The sequence below is a fragment of the Quercus robur genome, chromosome 9 (assembly GCF_932294415.1).
Source record: "Quercus robur chromosome 9, dhQueRobu3.1, whole genome shotgun sequence".
Lineage (NCBI taxonomy): Eukaryota > Viridiplantae > Streptophyta > Magnoliopsida > Fagales > Fagaceae > Quercus > Quercus robur.
The window spans coordinates 35,671,951-35,691,387 of NC_065542.1; the positions used below are offsets into that span (position 1 = coordinate 35,671,951).

General features: G+C 37.0%; 1 long non-coding RNA gene across 1 annotated transcript; it reads right to left on the reverse strand.

Annotated features, from left to right (window-relative positions):
• Nucleotides 1-1,984: 1,984 nt before the first annotated feature.
• On the reverse strand, nt 1,985-4,883 carry LOC126699907 (uncharacterized). Its single transcript, XR_007646922.1, has 4 exons — nt 4,415-4,883; nt 3,672-3,686; nt 3,478-3,544; nt 1,985-2,211 (listed from the first exon to the last, which is right to left on the reverse strand). It is a non-coding gene; the product is annotated as an uncharacterized LOC126699907 (long non-coding RNA).
• Nucleotides 4,884-19,437: the final 14,554 nt, after the last annotated feature.

The following is a 19,437-nucleotide window of genomic DNA, read 5'->3' on the forward strand; positions in this document are numbered from 1 at the left end:
GGCTGTGACTCAAAAGTTTTCTCTGAAATTACTTTGAATCTGAGACTAGTTGGGAGGTGTGTGTTTGTTTATATGAGAAATGAAACCAAGGCAGAGTGTTTAAAATCTTAACAGAATACGTGAATCACTGAGAATAAAAAGAGTTAGTAGAAATCTACTTGACTATGGAGTATATCTAAGAATAAACTTCTAAGTTACTTGACTTCCGAGAATATATCATTTAAATTTTTAAGTTTATCAATTTTAAATTAGTTTTCTCTATCCTTTTCTAGTTTTTAAAAAAGAAAATGGTTTACCTGATAAATAAATTTAAAATTTAAATTTTTTTAAAAATCATCTATAAGCTACACCCTGTCACCCTCTTAATCTAATTTTAATTATTTAAGTCTCAAAAAAAAAATTAGTCTCACTAAAAATCTTGATTGACCAAGTTCAAAAAAGAAAGTAAAAAAATCCTTACTGACACAACGTTCATGTATAACAATAATAATTAGGTTACTTTTATTATTATTAATTATTATTTATTTATTTATTTTTATACAAGATAAAAACTCTACTCTATCTTAATCTAAATGTATATATGTGTGAAACTCTCTTCTAAAAACTTGAATTCCGATCCTTACTCCCCAAATCACACAAGCACTTAAAACTTGTGGAGTCTTTTTTATTATTCTTATTTTAACTATTAATTATTAATAAAACATTTCCTGTAAAGAAAAAAAAATTCAAATATTATAGAATGATGGTATTTGTTACACACAAATTATTACACACAATTAATTACCTATTATAAAATTATTATAACAACTAGAAAAACAGTTAAAACTTTATACTTTATACTAACTATCATAATATTGTATATACATAATATAATGATTACATTCATAATATAATGAATTTGTGAAATTCCTTAAATCCATAATAATCTATATTCTATTTATATGATATATCTATATAATATAAAACGGAAGATGTTTGATATTTTGTACTTCATAAACTTTTGCCATCTCATCTATGAGTACTCTCTCTGTCCCAATTTATTTGTCTTGTTTGAAAAGTCAATCTTTCTAAGGAAACATCATTTATACTCTTGTCTGCTTTATAAAAATATATAAGTTTACAAAACTACCCTTAAATAAATTTATTAGCTTTTTTTTTTTTTTTTCAAAATAAATTTGTGTCAAGAACTCTCTCTCTTTCTCTGACTCTATTTACCCATTGTTGAGGACTTTTTTTTTTGCCCCACATGACATTACTTCATTGGCAACCCACGCCACATCAACATATTATTGAGTTTTTTCGCAAATTTCTTTAAAGTCCAAAATAAGCTCATATCTAATTCAACTACATGGATCAGGAAAACATGCACTACAAGAAAATGTATTTTCAGTGACGAAAAAATTCATCACTAAAAGTCTAGTTTTTCGTCACTAAGGACCTTTAGTGGCGAAACTTATTTCGTCACTGTAGCCCCGTCACTAAAAGTCCTGGTGATGAAAAATTTCGTTACTAAAAGTCCGATTTGATTTAAAAAAAAAAAAAAAAAAACTTTTAGTGACGAAAACGTTTCGTCACTAAATGTTTTCCTCACTAAAAACACTATTCAGTGACGAAAATATTTCGTCACTAAAAACACTTTAGTTATTTTCGTCACTAAAAACACTTTAGTTTACTGAATCATATTTAGTGACGAATAATTTCGTTACTAAAACTATGTTCGGGTACATATAGTGACAAAAAAATTCGTCACTAAAACTATTTTTAAGAAAATCTAGGCACATATAGTGACGAAAATGTTCGTCACTAAAACAATTTCTTACAAAATTTTGCTATATTTAGTAATAAAATTTTCGTCACTAAAGCAATTTTTTGTTGCTATATTTGTGACGAAAAAATTCTTCACTAAAACTTATTTTCTGTTTTTTTTTTTTTCATGGCTTTGATATTAACTTGTAACCTGTAATTACATTATTAAAACCTCACATTTGAATAATACATTTATTTCAACAACACATTTATAAAAAAAAGATCCATACATTCCACAAGTAAAAAATAAAACAAGTATCCAATTCAAACTCCTTCCAGATAATAATTTTTTGCAATACATACAATAACTCTACCTAAACCCTATTTTAGAACTAACGGAAGATGTCCTCATATGTCTTCAAGTAATGCCAAAAGTAAATCCCCTAAAAACCACCAATAAGAAATCTGCACAAATATAAAAACAATACTTCGTTAAAATCGTAAAGTAAAAACATTATCTATATTATAAGAAACATTTCTAACAATGAATTAAGAGTAACCACACCAATAAATTAAAATCACAACTCTTAATGTCATCCAACTTTTATCTACCATTAGGTGTCTTAATCTGCCATCGGGTGTCTTACCCATTGTCTTCCAACTTTTATCCATGTTTAACTACAATTACAAGATGAATACTACTTTAGTAAAATAAGGACAACTCATGCATAATGTATTCTAACATCTAAGTCTAAGGCTATAAGCTATTGAAATCAATTAAAGTACTATTCATCACATCTAATCAATAAGATCCATTCACATTTGCAAGAAACTAAAAACACTCCCAATATGAATTTAAACCACCTTATAACACCATGCAAGCCACCCGCTTGCTCCAACACAACCCACCACAAATCCAATTTCCAACATCACAAGAATAGAGTTTACAAGTATTGAAATCTAATAAAGTAATATTCACCACATCTAATTAACAATACTCATTCACATTTGCAAGAATTTAAAAAACACTCCCAATATGTATTTAAACCACCTTATAACACCATGCAAGCCCCGCTTGCTCCAACACAACATACCACCACAAATTTAATTTCCAACATCACAAGTATAAAGTTTACAAGTATTGAAATCTAATAAAGTAATATTCATCACATTTAATTAACAATACTCATTTACATTTGCAAGAATTTAAAAAACACTCTCAATATGTATTTAAACCACCTTATAACATTATGCAAGCCACCCGCTTGCTCCAATACAACATACCACCACAAATTCAATTTCCAACATCACAAGTATAGAGTTTACAAGATTGAAATCTAATAAAGTAATATTCATCACTTCTAATTAACAATACTCATTCACATTTGTAAGAATTTAAAAAGCACTCCCAATATGTATTTAAACCACCTTATAACACCATGCAAGCCACCCGCTTGCTCCAACACAACATACCACCACAAATCCAATTTCCAACATCACAAGTATAGAGTTTACAAGTATTGAAATCTAATAAAGTAATATTCATCACATCTAATTAACAATACTCATTTACATTTGCAAGAATTTAAAAAACACTCCCAATATGTGTTTAAACTACCTTATAACACTATGCAAGCCACCCACTTGCTCCAACAAAACATACCACCACAAATCCAATTTCCAACATCACAAGTATAGAGTTTTATAAGTTTTTAACTAAAATTTACTTACTTTTCTCAAGCTAAGCTTACAACTTTCAGAAAAAATCCAAAGTTATTGCAAACAATGTGTATTTAGCCTGCAAAAGAAAAGTTAAATTTATAAATACTTCAGTCTTGAAAATGATCCTCTCATAATAAAAAGAAGAAGCGAAGGCACCAGGCTAGGAGTGATCAATCACTAGTTGTTGCTAAAGGGACACTTACTGTTGAAATGCTTTCCTGCAGAAAGAGAAACAAAATTGAAAATTGAGGAACACAAATAATAATCTAAAATAACTAACTAAACCATAAAACAGAGAGAAATCAAAAAAATAAATAACTAACTAAACCAAAAAATTTTACCTGAATTCTAACACAAGCATCATAACAAACAATTTTTTTCTCAGAACCCATATAATTTCTCTTCTTATTCACAATGACAACTACCTATCTATCATTTCTCAATCAAATTTCTGACCTAAACCAAATGAAAATTTCTCAGAATCTAAACACAGCTCAAATATTACACCAAATATTACACATTTGAAGACCCAAAGCTCTAATAAGTTTAGTGTAAGCATCTCTGGCTTTATCAAAGTAAAGACCCAAAACTGAGACCCAAAAACATTTCACAACAATTTTAGCTAACCTAAAAAGGGTACCATCAAAGTCAATAAAAAGCTATAACAATCACCATTCCACAACCACAACCACCATTCCAGTTCACAAACAACAACAGCACAACCCTCATCCAAAACAATCTGTACAAAATGAGAATGGTTTCTATATGGGATTCACAACTTAGACAAATAGAGAACAAATCCCAAACAAGAAAAAAAAAACTGGAGTTCTCACACGAACACCACGGACAAGGCAGAAAAATTAACATCAAGCATTTAGAATCATTAAACAAAAATTAACAAAAAAATTAACTCAAAAGGAAAAAAAAAAAAAAAAATACCCATTACATGTTTAGGAGGCGAAGGGTCGCCAATTGGGTGGGAGGTGAAGGGTCACTGGCTGGGTGGAAGGTGAAGGGTCACCGAAAGCGTCGCCAGCAACGTCGCGAAATGAAGCGTCGCCGGCAGTGTCGTGAACTGAAGCGTCGCTGGATGGAGTAATTGAAGCGTCGCCGGATGGAGCGAACTGAAGCGTCGTTGGATGGAGCTGAAGCGTCGCGATCGGCGTCTGAATCGTCGTGAAATAGAGAAATTGGAGATGAAGCGTCGCGAAATGGAGAAATCGGAGTTGAAACGTTGCCAAACGGAGAAATCGGAGCTGAAGCGTCGCAATGGGTTTAATGGGTTTGAGGTCAGCGTCACCGACGAAAGCCTGGGTCGGTGTCGTCAAGCTCGGTCGGCGTCGGTGTCGGCTGGCTTGAGAGAGTGTAAGGCACAGCTTGAGAGAGTGTAAGGCACAGCTTGAGAGAGTTTTGGATTAAGGGCTTGATGTGTGAAAAAAAAAAAAAAAAAAAAAAAAAAAAAAAAAAAAAAAAAGAGCTAAAGTGTTATATATATACCTCACCTTTAGTGACGATTTGATTTCGTCATTGTTTTATGCCTTTAGCAATGAAGTTGGGTTCGTCGCAAAAAATAAAACTAATGGCCACCATTTTCCATTCAACGATGATTTATTTTCGTCACTAAATGTCACATTCAGTGACGAAATGGGTTTCGTCACTAATAGCATGACCAATAGCACCTTTTAGTGACGAAATTATTCATCACAAAAAACTTAAACTTTTAGCGACGAAAAAATTCGTCACTATAGATCAATTTGGTTTCCTGCCTCCACTTTTGTTTGGCGCCCTGAATTTATCACACCTTATAGTGACGAAATCTAAATTTCGTCACTAAATGTTACTATTTTTTTTTTTATATATATATATAGTGACGAAATATAAATTTCTTCACCAAATGGTACATTTTTGTGACGAAAAAATTTTCCTCACTAAAATTTGTCACTATAGTTACATTTTGTTGTAGTGATGGCCCACGAGATCTTTACTTCAAGAGGCAGATTCATGGTCCACATTTCCTCTTCATCAGTTGGGATCATAACCTATGACATCATCAACATCAACATATGGATCGGGCTCAAGCAATGAATCAAAGCTCACGGCCCATATTACCTCTCTCATATTCATGGAAAGTGGTTTTTCCAACAAAAAGCCCATATTTACACAAAATGACAACAAAACCCAAGGTACGTTATCTCATCTTCGACTTATGATCTAAGCTTATGAGTCTCGTTGGGGAAACTTTGGGAGTCGTGGTTTGGAGGGCCAAGAGATATGTTCAATAAAGTTTCAGTGGTTTAAAGTTGATAAAAGAAACATGTTGCTTAGCGTGTCTTCTCCAACTCCTTGAACTCTGACGAGTCTGTGTGTAGCATGTAAGATATGGTAAGCCTCTCTTATCGTATAGCACTTAAGATGATAAAACTCTTCATTGCTGTTTTCCTAAAATTTAATATTCATCATATGACAAACACTCAAAAACTTCAACCATCTAAATGCTGAACAAATAACTATTCATTCAATCTCTAGTTGTTCCTATATGAATTTGGAAACCCAATCATATTATTTCACATAAACTACATTGCTACTTTTAGCTAAAATCCAACTCAAACATATGGCCTAATCTGATTGGCTATCTTTAATCTCCAAATATATAAAATATTCATGATATCTCTAATACCCAGCTGCCATCTGCCATAATCAGACCAAATATTCTTCTGCTAGCTACTAAAGTAGAACATTAAATGCTCTTCTTGCTCAGTAAGATTAAGTCACAACACAATGAGACTTTGACTAGATTTCTAAAGCTTCATTAACTATCAATCAGTCATTCTATTACTTACTAAAAATGTGTTGTAATAGAATCTTGGACCAAAAATACAAACACCCAAAAAAGGAAACATTTCTAGCAGAACACTAGTAGTGTGTTCAGCACTTGACACCTGACTGAAACTGACATCACCGGCCATTTAATGCTCAAATCCTAGCAGCCAGCTGCTATACCCAAAATGGCAAGATACCCTTAAAAGAGATCTTATCATTTTTAGCCAAACCCATGAAATAAATGCTAAATATTATGTCCAGTAGCTTGACATCATCCAGCTAACGTCATCTACTCCTGTCCCAAGCAATAGCTGTCTTATGACAACTATGATAGCCTTTCCTGATAGCTGGGACAACTTTTTCAAAACAACTGTGATAGCTGACCTAGCAACCTTAACATTATTGAATTTCCTCATTTGGCTAAAAACCAAAATCAACTAAAGAAACTATCTTGCTAAAATACTTTCCTTTTCTGCTACTCTTTCCTCCACCAGCTATTACCCAAAATAATAAGAACACCTTAAAGCTAAATATACCATTTTTGGCCAAATCCTAGGAATAGTTTTCTGAAGATTTATTGCTGATTGGGACAGATTTTGGCTGAGATTCTTTGCTAAATAATACCTTAAACTCAGGTATAAATAGAACCTCTCATCAACACACCAATAGAAAAGAACAACTTTCTCATAAACTTCTATATTCTCTCTCTCCCTAATTATCTTCTTAAGCTCTTAATGAAGTTTTGAGCTTCTGAGTTTTTATTTTCCAAATTAGGAACTAAACTCTTCAGCCCTTAGCTCATAACTGCCCTTCATAAGCCTTTATCCATCATCTAGTAGAAAATCCCAGCAGCATTGCTAAACACATTACATTGATTACAACACCATTACTCTCTCATACTCATTCTCTCACTCTCTATATTCAAATAATACATCTATCTTGCTATCCATATCTCTAAACACCTCTTTCTCCATTTCTCTTACACAATTTCATACACACTTACTGCACCATTACATATAAAATATCACAACTCTTCTAAAATCCTCTCTCACACTCCTTCACTTTGAAATTCTATTGTTTTGTTGCCCATAAACACATCTCAATACTCTTCTCCACCTCTCTTATAAAAGCCCATCTCATGAAAGACAAACTTCTAATGCTAAAACCCTTTTCCTAGAAGACACCAAGATCTCATATCAAAGCCCTTCTCATAGAAGGTACAAATCTATCTTACATAAAACCCTTCTCATGAAAGGCACAAACCTATCTTACAAAAGCCTTTCCCATCGAAGGCAATACTATTCATAGCTTCACAATAACTAAATGGTCAAGGGGAAATTCATTTAAGCGCATGATAAAGGGGACAAACTTAACCAACCTCTACACACAGCTGGATGTACTCTCTCTCCCTCTAGTTGCACCCATTTTTTCCCTTTCAATCTTGAAGTTATCATAGCATACTACCTCTCTATCGTTGGAGTCATTTTGCTGGAATGATATCAACTCACTGATGCTATATAGCTGTAACTACAAACCATACAAAGATAAGTGACTCTGCTTCCATATCTCTAAATTTACATTATTGAATACATGATTATTTCACCTTTAAATACATATTATTTTATTTCAACTACTATTATAATCAAAGTTATCACATCAAACACACATTATTTATTATTTTAACCATTATCATGATTCTTTGCCTTTGGGCTTTACCCATTTTATAGGCCTAAAAATATGCTGGTAACCATTGGACTACGTGGCCTAATGTTGAGTTCCGGATGCAACTCTCCAAAAATATTCGGGTCTAGCAAGGTCACCCCTCTAATGGACAACATGTAGCTGAGCAATGAAAAAATGCCCTCAAACATTTTGTGACTCTGCTAGGGAGTTGCATGTATCGCCATATCATGCCTCCAAAGTCTAGAATCACATATCATAAAGGAGAACTCAACTCCAAATACTCAAAATCTCTTGATCCAGCAACTCACGACGCTGAGTCACAACAATATTACCTCATATTTATTCAAGAAGATGATATTCCACATGTCTCTCTCTACCATTCAAGCAACTCTAAGGCTACAACATGCTTGTTACGAGATTATTGACCCCATAAAAGAAGCTCTTTCATCATTCTAGCCATAGAGGGCCTCAACAGTAGAAAACTCTCTTATCGTTGGAGATTTTTGCTATTATCTATCATTCCAGCCATAGAGGGCCTCAGCTGCAGAAACCCCTCTTAACGCTGAAGATCTCAGCTATTATCAGTCATTCCAGTCACAGAGGACCTCAGCAGTAGAAACCCCTATTACTGCTGGAGATGTTTGCTATTATCTGTCATTCTAGCAACAGAGGGCCTTAGCAATAGAAACCCCTCTTACCGCTGAAGATCTTCACTATTATCTGTCATTCCAGCCACAGAGGGCCTCAACAGCAGGAATCCTTCTCACCGCTAGAGATCTTCACCATTATCTGTCATTCCAGCCATAGAGGGCATTATCAGCAAAATCCCTTTTTGCCACTAGAGATATTCACTATTATCTGTCATTCCAGCCACAGAGGGTCTCAATAGCAAAAACCCCTCTTACCGTTGGAGATCTTCTTCCAGCTATAGAGGGCCTCAACAGCAAAATCCCTTATTTTCACTAGAGATCTTCGCAATTATTTGTCATTCCAGCCACAAAGGGCCTCAACAGTAGAAACCCCTCTTGCAGCTGGAGATCTGCTCTATTATCTGTTATTCCAGCGACCGAGGGCCTCAGCAGTAGAAACCCCTCTTATTGTTGGAGATTTTCTACTGCTGGAGATCTTTGCTATTATCTGTCACTTCAGTGATGAGGGCCTCAGCAATAGAAACTCCTCTTATCGCTAGACATATTCATCTCTTCAGCAAGAGAGAGCCTCTTCTGCAAAAGAAACTCTTATTTCATTGGAAAAATTTACCATTATCCATTATTTCATGCAAGAGAGGGTCTAATCAACAGCAACCCCTTTTATCGCTGGACATGTTCATCTCTCCAGCAGCAAAGGGCCTCAACAACAAATTACTCTCTTTGGCACTGTTAATTACTATCCAGCAGTCCAAAAAGAAAGGGTCTAATCGACAAGAACCCCTTTTACAGTTGGACATGCTCATCTTTCCAACAACAAAGGGGCTCAGCAACAAATTACCCTTCTTTGGTTGCACTGTTCATCGTTATCCAATAGTTTAGCATCAAAGGGCCTTATCAATAGCAAACCCTCATGCAGTTGTTCAGGTCTATTACTATCCAGAAGTCCAAAAAGAAATGGCCTAATTGACAACAACCCCTTTTACAGCTGGACATACTCATCTCTCTAGCAACAAAGGGGCTCAAGAACAGATTACCCTTCTTTGGCTGCACTATTCGTCATTATCCAACAGTTCAATATCAAAAGGCCTTATCAGGAAACCCTCATACATTTGGACAGATCTATTATTATCTAGCAATCTAGAAAGAAAAGGTCTAATTGACAGCAACCCCTTTTACCATTGGACATGTTCATCTCTCCAACAACAAAGAGACTCAGCAACAGATTACCCTTCTTTGGCTACACAATTTAGCATTATCCAATAGTTCAACATTAGAGAGCCTTATCAGCAAACCCTCATTCAGCTAGACATGTCTATTATTATCCAACAGTCTAGAAAGAAAGGGTCTAATCAACAATAACCCCTTTTATTGATGAACATGTTCATCTCTCTAGCAACAAAGGGACTTAGCAACAGATTACCTTTCTTTGGCTGCACTATTATCCAATATTTCAACATCAGATGGCCTTATCAACAAACCCTCATACAGCTGGATAGATTTATTATTATCCAGCAGTCTAAAAAGAAAGGGTCTAATCGACAGCAACCCCTTTTACCGCTGGACATGTTCATCTCTCTAGCAACAAAGGGACTCAGCAACAGATTACCCTTTGTGGCTGCACTATTATCCAGCAGTTCATCATCAGAGGGCCTTATCAACAAACCCTTATACAGTTAGACAAATATATTATTATCCAACAGTCAAACAACAAAGGGCCTGATCAGCAGCAAACCCTCACACTACTAGACACATTCATTGTGATCCATCACTTCCACAGCAATGGGCATCATCAGCAGAAAACCCTCATTTTACTGAACAATCTATTTTCTTTTCTAGCAATTCAATTAGAAAAGCCTCCAACAAAAAACACTTCTTCAGCTGAACGAATTATTACATCTCAAATCTCTATTTACCCACTCACCAAATACAAAATACTCAAATAACCCCCACAAATACTTCCCACATATTACCTAAATATTCTCTACATTATTACTAGACATGGAAAAATGGGTTAGAATTTTCTGACCCGACCTGAAAAATACCTGACCCAAACTCGATTTTTGACCTGAAGCAAAAATGGGTTGACCCATGACCCGACTAGATTTTTTTTTTTTGCTAGTCAACCCGACCTGACCTAAATAACCCGTGACCTGACCTGTTAAAAAAAAATTCACTAAAATAATTTTTAAACTACGTCCTGATACTAAGTGCATAAAGCGCAAAGCACCAGAACAGGTTGAACGGTAGAGCCAAACCAATAGGCAACAAGTCAATAAACCATTAAATTATAAGAAGACAAAACAATAGCTTTTTAGTTTTTACATGCAATTTGCCAATTTGATTTTGAGGGCTTCACGAATCACAAGTCCAATAAAGCTTTAGCTCTACCTCCACAGGACCACAGAGACATGACATGAGAATGAGACAAGACTTAGACAACACAACCATTAAAAAAAAAAAAAAAAAATTCTAATTCAATTGACTAGCTTAGTTGGAGTCCAACCAAAGCCAAAATTGTGATTCACAAACATGAAACTAATGAAAGAGTGAAACAAAATGTGACAACACAACCACATGCACGGACCACAAGGATCAAGGGCCAAACAAAGCGGTAAAGCTTCCTCTACCCCTCTCTTCTTTTCACACTTCCACACTTTTTCAGTTTCAAGCTTGCGCTTCTCTACCTCTACACTTTCAACTTTTCTCTGCCTCTGCCCGGACTCTTTTCTCTCTGTGATTGTGTTGTGCCTCTACTCTTTTTTTTTTTTTTTTTTTAATCTTCTCTTCTTAGTTCTTTCAATCCTTAAATCTTCATACCAATCTTTCTCTGGATGCTCCACACTCCACTGCTCTGCTTTCTCACTTCTCTGTCTCTCACCATCCACAAGCCACACAGCACAGCCTAGATCTTGCCACCTGTTGACCCTTTTAAGAGTAGCACAACCACAAATCATCAACTATGGAGAAGGTAAGTTAAATCCTTTTCATCATTCTCCTAAATCCCTAAATGTTTTTAGTTTTTGGATTAATTTTTTAATATCATGATTTAGCAATAGTAATATAATATACTGTTGTGGTAACGTTATATTTAATTGTTTGTGTGTTTGATTGTTGAAAAAATTGAAAATGTCATTGACATTTGGATGAATGTCTTATGTAGTAATGTTCACAGTTTTTTTAGATGTTTTAAATAGACTAGAATTTTAATTATATATTTTGCTTTGATAATTAGCGTACAGCAGCTTCTCCTACTGTAAATTTGGAAAGTGATGATGATACTGTAATTGTGGATACTTCTATTGATCCTTCACCATCTTTAGGAGTTAATTCAAAATCAAAGTTTAAGACACCAAAAAGAGTTTCAAGGAAAAAAAAAAAAAAAAGGAAAAACAACAAACTTCTTTAGTTTGAACTGAATTTGTGAAATTGCCTATTGATGAAAAAGGGTTAAGTAAGGCTACTTGTCAATGGTGTGGGAAATTGTTTTTGGCAAATAGTCATCATGGAACATCAAACTTGCATCGCCATCTTCTCAAATGCTTAAAATGAAATGAAGTAAAAGAAGATGGTGAAGTTGAGGGTATGGTGTTACAAAACAAGATAACTCAAGAAGTGTTTCGTGAGATGTTAGTGGAGGCTATTATCAAACATAATTTACCATTTAGCTTTGTTGAGTATGAGGGTAATAGAAAAGTTTTCAGCTATCTAAATTCAGACATTAAACATAAATCTAGGAATACTTCAAAAGCTGATTTTCTAAAACTTTATAAGAAAGAGAATGATGACATTAAAAATAAGTTGAAATCAATTCCTGGTAGAATATGTTTGACTTCGGATTTATGGACCTCTATTACAAGGGATATATTTGTCTTACGGCGCATTATGTGGATGAGAATTGGGAATTGAAAAACATTATCTTGAATTTTTGTCATATTCCACCTCCACACACAGGAACTCCTTTATCGAAGAAAATTTTAAGTTTCTTGGAAGAATGGGGTATTGAAAAGAAAATATTTTCCATTACTTTAGATAATGCATCTAATAATGATAATGCATCTAATTAGAAAAAGCTTAATGAGGGGCGTTTATTGTTATGTGATGGTATCTTTTTCCATGTGCGTTGTGGAGCTCATATATTGAATCTTATTGTTCAAGAAGGATTGAAAGTAATAGATGACACAGTGATTAAGATCTGAGAAATTATGAAACATCTTAAAGGATCAGAGAGTAAAATGTGCAGATTTGATGAATGTGCCAAGATAGTTGGTATGAAGAGAACAAAGGGTTTACGTTTAGATGTGTGTACAAGATGGAATGCAACATATGACATGATTGACAGTGCTATGAGATATCATTCTGTGTTGAAACGTTGTGAGAGTGCTTTTTCTGCAAAACTCAGGCCCAAGGATCCCGGGCCGAATAGTTGTAGTTTGGTGGACCGGGCTTTGATTCACCGCAGCTAAATGGCTGTTTAAGAATCAAGTGGTGCACAAGGCATGCTTCCTACAATACATATAAACTAACAAATAAGGACATTTGTATTGAACAACAAACCAAAACAGCAAAGTAATGTAGAGAACAAAATAAAAGCACAAAATAATGGTTAGGGATCCTCAAATCTGTAGAGAATATTTTATTGAATTTTCTTTATTATGGTTACAGTATGCTCACTAAGACGTGATACAGTGTCTTAAATGGTTATTCTAACCTTTAAGGCTTGCAAAATTTGATTCTTTTTGAATATGAGTATGTGCTATAGTGGCTTTCTCTAGGATACCGGGAAATAATTTTACTAATTTTCTCTGAGTTTTTCTTCTCAACAGTATTTTATCAATGATTCTCTCGGCCCAAATTTCTCTGCCTTTCTTCGCAATCCTTTCCCCCTTTTTATAGTGATATTTTGGAGTTCCAGGGGAACTACTGATTCCCCTGTTTTGCCCTCTGGGTACTAGAGTATGTATTGTGCCCATCACCCAGTAGATTCAGTTTCCCTGTTCTTCATCCTTTCTTTCATTTTAGTTTTGTTTCTTTGAAAGTCCATGGCTGACTACCTATTTTGGAATATGCTGAGGTCACGCTCTTCTTGATCCAACTTTTGGCCATCCTTCTTCTTTATCTTTTTTCTCAAACGGGCAGAATCCCACTCTGTCGGTTTGAAAGTCTTCTGCTGCTACTCCCTTTTTTATACTTCTTCATTCTGGTTCCCCGAAGTGCTACCCATTTGCGCTATGAGAGGTCACTGATTCTTTCCTCTTTTTCTTGCTGGGTCGTTTGACGCTTGAGAAGGACGTGGCCTCTCCTCTGTTTCTTGTGTTTCTTTTTGTATTTTTCTTTTGAACTGTCTTAATCTTTTCTTGATTGTGCTTACACGCCTAGGGGATCTTGAGCCTTTTTGGCAGTCTCTGAGGATCCCGGCTCAGTAGTCTTCTTCAATCCTCTGACATGGGCTTCTTTTCCTTTTCTTTCTTTTTTTCTCATAAGCTTCTGGGCTTCCCCTTTTTTCTTCTTGATGTTTTTTGGGCTTCAAGCCTCTTGGGGTTACCATTTCTTCTCTTTTTCGTGGCCCCTTGCGCTTATTTCTTTGGACTTGGGTATTGTGACTTTTTAGACCTCAACATTTAGCCCCTCCAGCTCGTGGGTTGCCTAAAGCCCATGCGTGAGTAATTTAGGGTTTCTTAGATTCTGTAGGATTTTCTTTTAATTACCCCTAGGTTCCCTTCTTTCTTATTCAGGATCCGGGCCTTTCCTGCTGCTTTTTGGTTATCTTAGTCTTTTCTGCGTGTCGTGTTCCTCCATTTTGCAATTTCCCCTTTGCACGAGACGTGGCAGTTGAGTATTTGGAGTAAAAATTTCCTTTACCCACCTTTTTCATTCCCTGTAACTTCCATTAATAACTGTTAATTAATCTCTTTTTTAAAATTAAATATTTTGGCAACTGGCGCGTCTTTCTATACACTGTCTTCTCCAATTGCTATTTGCGCTTTTATTGCGGCCATTTCACATTATCTTTTTGCTTCCCTGAGTCTTTCATTCTTAAGTCTCTTTTCCCTCTTTTCAAACAGTCTGCTATTCCCGTTCTCCCTTTTCCATTCTTCCAATCCCCCTTTCTTCTCATCATTCCCATTGCTTTAATGGCTTCTTCTTCTTCCCGAAAAAGAAGAGAGTGCACCCCAAGCCCTTCTGAGGGCGAAGGTTCTTCTGGTTCTACTCCGAGTGAATCTCATGAAGTCACTGAGCGCCCGGCTTTTCCTTTACGGGACCCCTGGTACTCTCCCAGTATATTTTTTCCTTAGGTGTCTCATGGCGGGGCTCCTCCGTCTCCTCATGCTTGGGTGTTTCTTGGTCAGGCGGGTTTCGCTGGTTCTGCCCAGGTTCCAGGCCCTAGAGAGATTTTTGACCTTCAAATTAGGCAGGGACTTCGAGAGGCAGTGCCTATCTTTTTTGATTTTCTTCCGGGGAAAATCCAAGGTTGGCCCATCTGGGTGGATAAAGAACTATCCGATGAGGAGTTCGTGGGTCGCCTGAAGCGCGCTGGTATCCTAAAAGCGGTGGCGATTTCCAGGAATCTTAAGGGTTTCAAAGACGCTAAGGGGCTCAAGCATCTGGTACGCCGTTAGTGCCCTTCTCTTCATACTTTTTTCTTTTCTGTTGGTGAGTTAACAATTACCCTGGAGGATGTGGTCAATAACTTCCTTCTCCCGGTATTTGGGGATGAGAGTCCTTTGACATTAACCTTTCTGAAGAGGATCTCATGGTAGAAAATAAGTTGTTTAGCCATTTTGGTGGTCGCACTGCCTCTCCCGGCGGTAAGCCGGCCAGAATGGGGAGATGGGTCATGACCCTTTCCCGTAAAAAGAATAAAGAAGTCAGGTGGGCTGGTTTCCTGGCATTCTGGCTTAGCAAATTTCTGTTCAGTGAGTTCCCGGGGTACGAGGTTAAGTCTACCTTCTTTCCGTTAGCGATTAAGCTGGCTCAAGGTGCTCAGTACCCTTTAGCTCCTTTGTTTTTGGGCCATGTTTATTCTCGGTTAGATCAGCTTCATGGAGATGAGGCTGCGGGTGATTCTTGTTATGTGATTACTTCGTCTCTTCACTGTGCTATTCTCTAGATATTTATGTGGAACCGTTCTTCAGCCACTTTGGCTAAGTGTAGGAATTTGAAGTTTGTGAAGGATAAATTCCAAGGATCCCCCGATATAGTTAAGGGTCTTTGTGGTAATTCGACTGATACTTTCCCCATCATCTTTCATTGGATTAGTTTGAAAGGTGGTGGTTTCAACCTTGTTGAGTCATTTGATCAAGCAAGGAATTTACACTGGAGATCTCCTCATGAGTTTGGTCCTAGCTTTGCTTGCGACTCTGTGTTGTCTTCTTTTTTAACTTCTACAGGGAATACTTTTGATCTGCATCATGGTGATGAGGGCAGTTTGGCTTACCTTGCTTGCATTAGCCCCTCTTGGCTTCCTGTGCCTTCTTCGAGCAGCCTAAGATATAATCATTATTTGGCACACTGGGTGCTTCGGCAGTTCGGTTTCGACCAGGATATTCCCCCAGTTTTTAAGGATATAGTACCGTCTCTCCCCTCTTTGGATCCTTTCTTGAGGCTACAGGCCTTCTCCTATTGGTCACGAAGGAGCCCCCAGTTTGAGGTGCCTAACTCCCAGAGAGGAGTTTTTGCTTCTAACGGCTATACTAACTACTGGAGAAGAATACAAAAGTCTTTTGTTGATTACGTTGGCTCTGGCATAATTAGGGAAACCCCTCATCTTAGTACTCTAACATCCAATAGACGCTTATCCCTGCCCACTGCTAGGATTGTTTCCGCTGCTGTAAATAGTAAGACGAGGTTCGCAGAATGGCATGCCTCCAGGGGAGGTTGGGTAACATATGCACAAGATTTTCCCGCAACTTGGTTGGGTTGTGGTCATATTATTGGTACTTCCTCCGGGGTACCTATTAAGAAGGGTGCGATGGAGGCAATAGGTGCTGCTACCCCCACGGGTAAAGGCAGGGAGATTATGCCAGAAAAAATGAAAACAGTAGATGTTGAAGAAAGTACAGAAGGCATGAAAGCTGGTCCCGAGGCAAAAAAGAGAAAGACTGGGAAATCCCAGACACAGTTGGTATCCTAGGAAGACAAGGAAGTTGGGCAAACTTTGGCTTCAAGGACCCGAAAGAAGACCAAGGTAGAGTATTCTTTTTCCCAGGTTCTTGTGACTTCTTTAGTCCATGGTCCTTTAGGATCCTCTGATTTTGTATCCCAGCCCCCCTTGGGACCCTCTGAGCGTACTCGTAGTAAGCAAAAGACCCCTAAAGAATCTGTAAAGAGAGAGAGAATGGCAAGACCTCTTTCCTTCTTCTCTTTTTTACATTTGTTACTATTGTTGCAGTTACTTCCTCCTTTTAGCTAATGAGCGATTGTTTCCTTTGCAGTCCAAACGCAAGTCGGACTTCAAGAAAGGCAGAAGTCAGTCGTCCGGTGATGATGTGGTATGGACTTCCCTTGTTCATGCCTCTCTGTTTACTCTGGTATTGTGTGTTTGTGTCACCCTATTGTCTTCACTTATTATTGTTTGCCTTCCCCCTTCTCTTTTTTTTTTTTTTAGGTGGAGGTGTCCCCTCCTATGGCTGGTAGGGTTCTAGAGGAAGAAACAGTTACAGCCCTTTTTGTTGCATTTCCCGGTATGGAGGAGGAGCCCCCTAGTGGTGGCATGGCTGAGGAGACTGGGCAACCGATGTAGGGTGTCCAAACTACTCAGGATCCCGAAGCTTCCAAGCTCCCTGCATCTCAAAGTCCTCAGCTTGAGCGAAGTCCCAGTCCCATTAGAACCGTGTTTCCTTAGACATTATCAAGTAAAGAGACTTTGGGAGGCACGCCTTTATCCAAACAAACAGGTGAACCGTATTTCCCTTTATAATAGTGTTTTATCTCTATTTCTCTTTTGTTCCCCTTTTTTCTCCCCTTCCCCCTTTTTTTTTTTTTTTGAGTTTCTTCTTTCCTTTCTCCTTTTAGGTCAAGCCAATGTGAGGTCTGTTCTCAGTGTTGCCTTTTCTTTGGAATCAGAGAATTCTGAAAGTGAGTGTAGATTGTTCCTACTGTGTTTCCTTTTTCTTCCTTTCTTTCCCTACACCTTTTCCCCCGCCTTCTTCTTCTATGGCGAAGCCCTCTACATCTCTATCTTCCTTTAGCCGTTTCGCCACAGTTTCCTCACCCTTTCTTCAACTTGATTTGTGTCATTTCCCAGAATCTTCCAAGAAATCAAAGGAGCAGGAGGAAGAGGCTCCGCCTCAGAGCTGATACTAGTTTGCTCTTTTTTTTTTGTCACTCCTCCCCCTTTCTTTTTTTTTTTTTTTAAACTAAGTCTTTTTTTTTCTTTGTGAGTGTTGATACAGGTGTTAGGGATTCTGAGTCTATTATTCCTAAGGGAGTTGTGAGATCTGTTCAGATTGCTGATCTTCAAACAAAACAAAAGGCTGAAGGTTTTCTAGTTTCTGCAAGTGGGGATACAGTGATGGGAGATGTTTCAGGAGTGGCTGCTTTGGATCTTGATTCAAGGCTTTCCACCTTATTAGCTCGTTTTGATCTTATGGAGTTCAATAGCCTTCCTGCTAGCCACTTTTATTCCTTTGGGTATTCTTATGGCAGCTTCCTGCGCTTCTCCGTCCCTGTTGAAGGTCTGCCGTTGTTAGAGAGTTTGCTCAAAAGTCAAGGGGACTTCACTAGCGGTTTTAGGGGAGGTGTTTTCCTTGGTAATATCTTGATGGAATTGCTGTATGTTGTGCTGGTTTCTTTGAGATATTCTTCTGTAGACTCTTTATCTGAAGAAAAGCTTTTGGAGTGGAGAGGGGTGGTACAGGACCTTCTAGAGGCTAAGTTCAACCTGTCTATTTTGCTGGATCATCTGCGCCTACTAGCTCGCGTGCTGTTTCAGAGGCATGCTTCCATGAGCATAGATGCTGAGATTGCTGCTGCTGAGGAAACTTTGGCCCGTGCTCACAAAACTTTGCAAGATTTAAAGGTCAAAAGGCAGAGGATTCTTTCTTCTTCAGCTATGCCTATTATTTCTCCAGATAGCTCCCTGTTTGTTGGCCTTATTTCTTAGCTTTTTTTTCCTCTCCCTTTTTAGATCCGTATAAACAATTTGGGGTTGTATAAGTTTCTATCTATTTTTTTTTTTGAACAATATCTTTTTTTTTTCTTTTTTGCATAGATCTGTGTTTTATGTTTCAAGATTGCTTCTAATTTTTTTTTTCAATAGCATGTGGATTTGCTTTTCCCTTTGATACATTGCTTTTCTCTCTTTTTTTATTTATTTATTTACTGATCCTAGGCCATGGTTCCTACAAGCTTCACTATAGGTCCTGGATCAGGTACCCGATGGTTACTTTGTTGTGCAAGTACTGAACTAGGTACACTGGGTATCCTTTCCCTTATATATATATATATATATATATATATTTATTTATAATTTTTATAGATATGGTCCCAATTCATGAACTTGACAGGTCCCCTTTTTGTCAAGTGCCAGGCTAGGTATCCTGGGCTCTTACTTTTGCATGTGATCCTAGACCATGTGCTTGAAATCATCTGTGGGGAATTTTGAATCATTTATGAGGTGGATCCTAGGTCATGTGTCAAAAGGTATTATATATACTCTTTTTTTTGTCATGACCTAGATATCCTCCCCCAATTCTGTCTAAATCTAGACTTTGCAATATTTAAAACTCAAAGATTGAAGGAAAGAGAATTTCATTAAAATATGGTCATCATTTAAGCACATGGGAAAAAACATCATTAAAGATAGAACGGACCACAA